This window comes from Rhincodon typus, chromosome 17 (genome assembly GCF_021869965.1).
Source record: "Rhincodon typus isolate 14 chromosome 17, sRhiTyp1.1, whole genome shotgun sequence".
In the NCBI taxonomy this organism is placed as follows: Eukaryota; Metazoa; Chordata; class Chondrichthyes; order Orectolobiformes; family Rhincodontidae; genus Rhincodon; species Rhincodon typus.
The window spans coordinates 61,335,263-61,341,648 of NC_063348.1; the positions used below are offsets into that span (position 1 = coordinate 61,335,263).

Sequence of the window (6,386 nt, forward strand, 5' to 3'; positions counted from 1 at the left end):
TTCCTAGTACTCTCACATTACTCCTGTTACTTTCCCATTACTAGTACTCTCAGATTACTCCTGTTACTGTCCCACCATCAGTACTCACATTACCCGTGACTTTCCCATTACTCGTACTCTGACATTACCCCTGTTACTTTCCCATTACTGGTACTCTCAGATTAATCCTGTTACTTTCCCATTACTAGTGCTCTCAGATTACTCCTGTTACTGTCCCATTACTAGTACTCTCAGATTACTCCTGTTACTGTCCCATTACTAGTACTCTCACATTACCCCACTGACTTTCCCATTACTAGTACTCTCACGTTACTCCTGTTACTGTCCCATTAGTAGTACTCTCAGATTACTCCTGTTACTGTCCCATTACTAGTACGCTGACATTACCCCTGTAACTTTCCCATTACTAGTACTCTCACGTTATTACTAACCCCCTTGCTGTGATACGGAATGACCCTCTAGGTTGTCCCTTCGGCTCCAGCAGAAGTCCACACATGCGCACACCGGCCCTTACCTGCGTTGAGACCCGGATCCCCCAAAACCCGGATCGCAAAGAGGGAGGAGGACGCCTTATGGAGTCATGGCGGCATTCAATGAATTAGGAGCAGCTCCGGGGTTGATGGTGCTGCAAAGGACTCACCATGGAACAGCGAGACTTACTGCAGCGCCTTCTCCATCACAGCCCCGAGCCCGAACACAGGCCGTGTGACATCAACACGTCACACGGCATTACGTCAACACAAAACACACGCTGCAACGTTACACGTATCCCAGGAGCTCATTGCTGCCTCCTGGTGGTTTGTAGTTTGTCTGCAGCGAAATTCAGCCAAGAAACCCATTTAAGATGGGCAACATAAACAGAGACTGGAAAGTCAGCAAAGGTGGCTCATACAATAAGACTCTGTGTTACCGCTCAAATGGGACAGTGGTGTAGAACAGGGAGACCTATGGGTGCTGGTACGTTATTCTTTGAAGTTTGCATCACATATAGATAGGGTGGTTAAGAAGTCATTGAGCACACTTGCCTTCATTGCTCAGACCTTTGAATACAGCAGTTGGGATGTCCAGGACGTTGATGAGGCCCCTTCTAGGGTACTCTGTCTAGTTCTGGTCGTCCCGTTTTAGGGAGGATATTATCAAGCAGGAGAGGGTTCAGAAGGGATTTACCAGGATGTTGCCAGGAATGGAGGGTTTGAATTATCATAGAATCCCAACAGTGTGGGAACAGGCCCTTCGGCCCAACAAGTCCACACTGACCCTCAGAGCATCCCACCCAGACCCATCCCCTATAACCCACCTAATCTACACATCCCTGAACACTACAAGCAATTTAGCATGGCCAAAACACCCACGCTGCACATCTTTGGATTGTGGGAGGAACCCAGAGGAAACCCACACCGACATGGGGAGAACATACAAATACCACACAGTTGCCCAAGGGTGGGATCAAACCCAGGTCCCTGGTGCTGTGAGGCAGCAGTGCTAACCACTGTGCCACCCACAGAATTATGAAGAGAGGCTGGATAGTCTGGACATTTTGTGCTGGAGCATAGGAAGTTGAGGGGTGACCGTATAGAGGCTTATAAAACAATGAGGGGTATAGATAAGGTGAATGGCAGGTGTCTTTTCCCTAGGATAGGGAATTTAAAGGCTAGGTGGCATTTTTTAAGGTGAGAGGAGAAAGACTTAAAAAAGACCACAGACATTTATTTTGCACAGAGTGTGCTTCCTGTGTGGAGTGAGCTTTCAGAGGAAGTGGTAGACGCAGGTATGGTTACAACATTTAAAAGGCATTCAGATAAGTACATAAATAAGAAATGTTTGGAGGGATATGAACGAAGCACAGGCATATGGGACTAGTTTAGTTTGGGATTATGGTCAGAAAGGTCTGTTCCTGTGCTACATGACTCTATTACTCTATATGTCTTCTTCAGAAAGTTAATTCTGTCCACAATTATGTGCAGTTAGGAGGGAGTTGCCTTAGGCATTCTCAAAATTGACCCCAGCTCCCATGAAGTCTCATGGTATTAGGTCCAGGAGACTATAAGATGTAAGAGTAGAAGAAGACCATTCAGCCCATCAAGCCTGCTCCATCATTCAATGAGATCGTGTTGATCTGAGAAAACCCAACTGTACTTTTGTGTCTTTTCCCCACTACACTTGATTGCTTTATTGATTAAAAACTTGTCTGTCTCAGCCTTGAATACACTGACTGACTTAGTCACAGCTTTGTGTGATAAATAATGTCACAGATACACTATCTTCTGACAGAAAAAAATCCTCCTCATCCCTATCTTAAATGTGTGACCCTTTATTCTGAAGTTGTGCTTTGTGGTCCTAGAATCACCCACAAGAGAAACAACCTTTATATATCTACTCTGTCAAATCCACTAAATATCTCATATACTTCAATAAGGTCATCGCTCATTCTTCCAACATTCAATTAATACAGGCCCAAACAATGCTATCTACACACATAAGTCAGTCTCTTCATACCTGAAAATAGCCTATTGAATCTTCTCTGAATTGCCTTCAATGCCAGCATATCATTCGTTAGATGTGGGGCCCAGAACTGTTCACAGTATTCCTGCTGTGGTCTGACTAGTGCCTAACATTGGTTTGCAAAGACTTCACTACTGTTATACTCTATTCCCTTTGAAATAAAGGCCGACATTCCATTGCACTTCCCTATTAACCGCTGAGCTAGAATGCCATTTTTTTGTGTGTTTCATGGATAAGGACTTCCAAATCCCTTTCAACAATAATATTCAGCAGTTATTTAAGCAACATTAATATCCTCCACACTTCCAGCCAAACTACATAATCTCACAATTTCTCACATTACATTTCAACTGCCAAGTGAGATTTAGGGTTAGGTTTTGGGTTAGGGTGCAGCAGGTGGTTAACGAAAACACCAAACCTAACCCTAACAATAGCCCTAGCCATAATCCTATCACAGAAACAGAGGATGAAAAACAGAGGATGCAAAAGAGAGCAGCAGAAACTGGGTGGCAGAAACAGAGGATGAGAAACAGAGGATAAGAAACAGAGTGGCAGAAACAGAGATTGAGACACAGAGGGGGAGTAACAGAGTGGCAGAAAAAGGGTGAAAGAAACAGAATGGCAGAAACAGAGGATGAGACACAGAGTTGAAGAAAGAGAGTGGCAAAAACAGTTGATGACAAACAGTAGATGAGAAATACAGCATGAGAAAGAGAGTGGATGAAACAGAGTATGAGAAAGAGTTGCAAAAACAGAGTGGCAGAAACAGGGTAAAAGAAAGAAAGAAAGTTGCAGAAACAGAGGATGAGAAACAGGATCAGAAAAAAAAAAGTAGCAGAAACAGAGTGGCAGAAGCAGAGGATGAGAAAAAAAGGATGAGAAACAGAGGATGAGAAGCATTATCAGAATCAGAGTGGCAGAAAGAGGCTGAAAGAAACAGAGTGGCAGAAAGAGAGGATGCAAAATGAAGGATGAGAAACAGAGTGGCAGAAATAGAGTGGCAGAAGCAGAGAGGCAGAAACAGGGTGAAACAAAGAGACTGGCAGTAGCAGAGGATCAGAAACTGAGAGGCAAAAACAGAGGATAATAAACAAAGAATGTGAAACAGAATAGCAGAAACAGCAGAAGAGAAACAAAGGATTGTAAACAGAGGTTGAAAAACACAGTGACAGAAGCAAAGTGGCGGAAACGGGGTGAAAGACACAGACTGGCAGAAACGAGACAGAGAAACAGAGTGGCAGAAAGAGGGTGAAAGAGGATGATCAACCAAGGATCAGATACTGAGAGGTGAAAACAGAGGATGATAAACAAAGAATTCAAAACAGGCAGGCAGAAACAGAGGATGAGAAACAAAGGATGATAAACAGTGGTTGGAAAACAAAGCAGCAGGAACAAATTAGCACAAACAGGGTGAAAGGAACAAATTGGCAGAAAAAGTGAAAGAGAAACAGTGCTTGAGAAGCAGACTGGCAGAAAGTGAGGACAAGAGACAGAGTAGCAGAAGCAGAGAATGAGAAAAAGTGGACCGGAAACTGAAAGACAGAAACAGAGGATGGTAAACAGGGAAAGCAAAACACAGTGGCAAAAAAGGGTGAAAGAAAGAGTCGCAGGAACAGAGGATAACAAACTGAGGGGCAGAAACAGAGGATGAGAAACAGAGGGGAAGAAACAGATGATGAGAAACAGAGCAGCAGAAACAGATGATGAGAAACAAAGAATGAGAAACATTGGGGCAGAAACACAGGATGAGAAACAGAGTGGCAGAAACAGGATTAGAAACAGAGGATGAGAAACATAGGACGAGAAACAGAGGGGCACAAACAGAGGAACAGAAGCAGAGGGGCAGAAAGAGATGATGAGAAACAGAGGGGAAGAGGCAGAGGGGCAGAATTAGAGGATGAGCAACAGAGGGCAGAAACAGAGAATGAGAAACAGAGGATTAAAAACATAGACGCAGAAACAGAGGGACAGAAGCAGAGGATGAGCAACAGAGGATCAGACACAGTGGAGTAGAAACTGAGCATGAGAAAAATGTGTGGCAGAAACAGAGTGGCAGAAAAAGGGGATGAGAAACAGAGAAGCAGAAACAGGGGGTAAGAAACAGACAATCAGAAACAGAGGATAAGAAACAGTGGTTGAGAAAAAGAATGGCAGAAACATGGGATGAGAAATTGAGTTGCAGAAGCCGAGGTTGAGAAACAGACAACAGAAACAGAATGGCAGAAACAACATGTTAAATGGAGGATTAGAACCACAGTGGCACAAATGGAGCATGAGAAATGGAGTAGCAGAAAGTGAGGATGACAGACAACGTGGCGGAAGCAGAGGATGAGAAAGAGTGGATCAGAACCTGAGAGGCAGAAACAGAGGATGATTTCTAGAGAATCAGTAACAGAGGGTCAAGAAAGGGAAAAGAAACAGAGTGGCAGAACAGAGAAGGAGAAACAGAGGGGCAGAAACAGAGTTTGTGAAAGATAATGGCAGAAACAGATGAGAAACAGAGGATGTGAAACAGAGGATGGGAGAGGATGAGAAGCTGAGTGGCAGTAACAGAGGATGCAAAACAGAGGGTGAGAAACAGAGGGGCAGAAAGAGAGCTGGAGAAAGAGTTGATGCAAAACAGAGCATCAGAAACAGAGGAGGAAAATCAGAGGTAGAAACAGGTGGGAAGAAACAGACGATGAGAAACAGAGGTGCAGAAGCACAGGATGCGAAACAAAGGATGAGAAACAGACAATGAGAAACAGGAGATGAGAAACCGAAAGAGAAACAGAGCATGAGAAACAGAAGGGGAGCAACAGTGGATGAGAAACAGAGAATGAGAAACAAAGGATGGGAAAGAGAGGATGAGAAGCAGAGTGGCAGTAACAGAGGACGCAAAACAGAGGGGCGGAAAGAGAGCTGGAGAAAGAGTTGATGAGAAACAGAGGATCACAAACAGAGGAGAAAAAGCAGAGAGGTGGAAACAGGTGGGAAGAAAGAGAGGATGAGAAACAGAGGTGCAGAAGCACAGGATGTGAAACAGAGGAGGGGCAGAAACAGTGAATGAGAAAGAAAGGATTAAAAACATAGATGCAGAAACAGAGGGACAGAAGCAGAGATGAGTAACAGAGAAAACAGAATTAACTTTTCGGGTCCAGTGACCCTTCCTCAGAACTGATAGTGGCTGGGAAAACGTCGGTTTATATGCAGAAAATAGGGAGGGATGTGGGGTAGGGAATAAATGATAGGATAGAGCCTGAAGAGAGAGAAAGACAGTTGGACAGACAAAGGAGTTGCTAACGATCAGGCTGGGAGGGTGAATAGTTGTAAATGGGGACTGTTAGTGACTAACAACAGGGGGTGTGTAATAGCAGGCGATGTGGTGTGGGACAGGGGAGAGTTTAGGCCCTAAAATTATTGAACTCAATATTGAGTCCGGAGGGCTGTAGGGTCTAATCCCTACCCACATACATCCATGATCCATATGATGCCTTACGTCGGTTTCAAAACTTCCAGTTTACCGGCTCCAGCCACCTCCTCTTTACCATGGATGTGCAATCCCTTTACACATCCATTCCCCACCAGGAGGGTCTTAGTGCTCTCCGCTTCTTCCTGGAGCAAAGACCTTTACCATCCCCACCCACCACCACCCTCCTCCGCTTGGCCGAGCTTGTCCTCACCCTCAACAACTTCTCTTTCAACTCCTGTCATTTTCTTCAGGTTAGAGGGGTTGCCATGGGCACCCGCATGGGCCCTAGGTATGCCTGTCTCTCCGTGGGGGATGTGGAACATTCCTTGTTCCAGTCCTATTCCGGCCCCCACCCACAACTCTTTTTCCGATACATCGATAATATCGTCAGTGCTGCTTCCCTCTCTCGTCTGGAATTGGAAAGCTTCATCAA

The 6,386-nt window shown here is 44.8% G+C and overlaps 1 protein-coding gene across 1 annotated transcript in view; it reads right to left on the minus strand.

The window, feature by feature from the left end:
* Positions 1–696, minus strand: part of LOC109932639 (golgin subfamily B member 1-like) — an 81,549-nt gene extending 80,853 nt beyond the window's left edge. Inside the window, exon 1 of the mRNA XM_048607204.1 lies at positions 515–696. The gene's annotated coding sequence lies outside the window, so the exon portion shown is untranslated. The remainder of the gene's footprint in view (positions 1–514) is intronic.
* Positions 697–6,386: the final 5,690 nt, after the last annotated feature.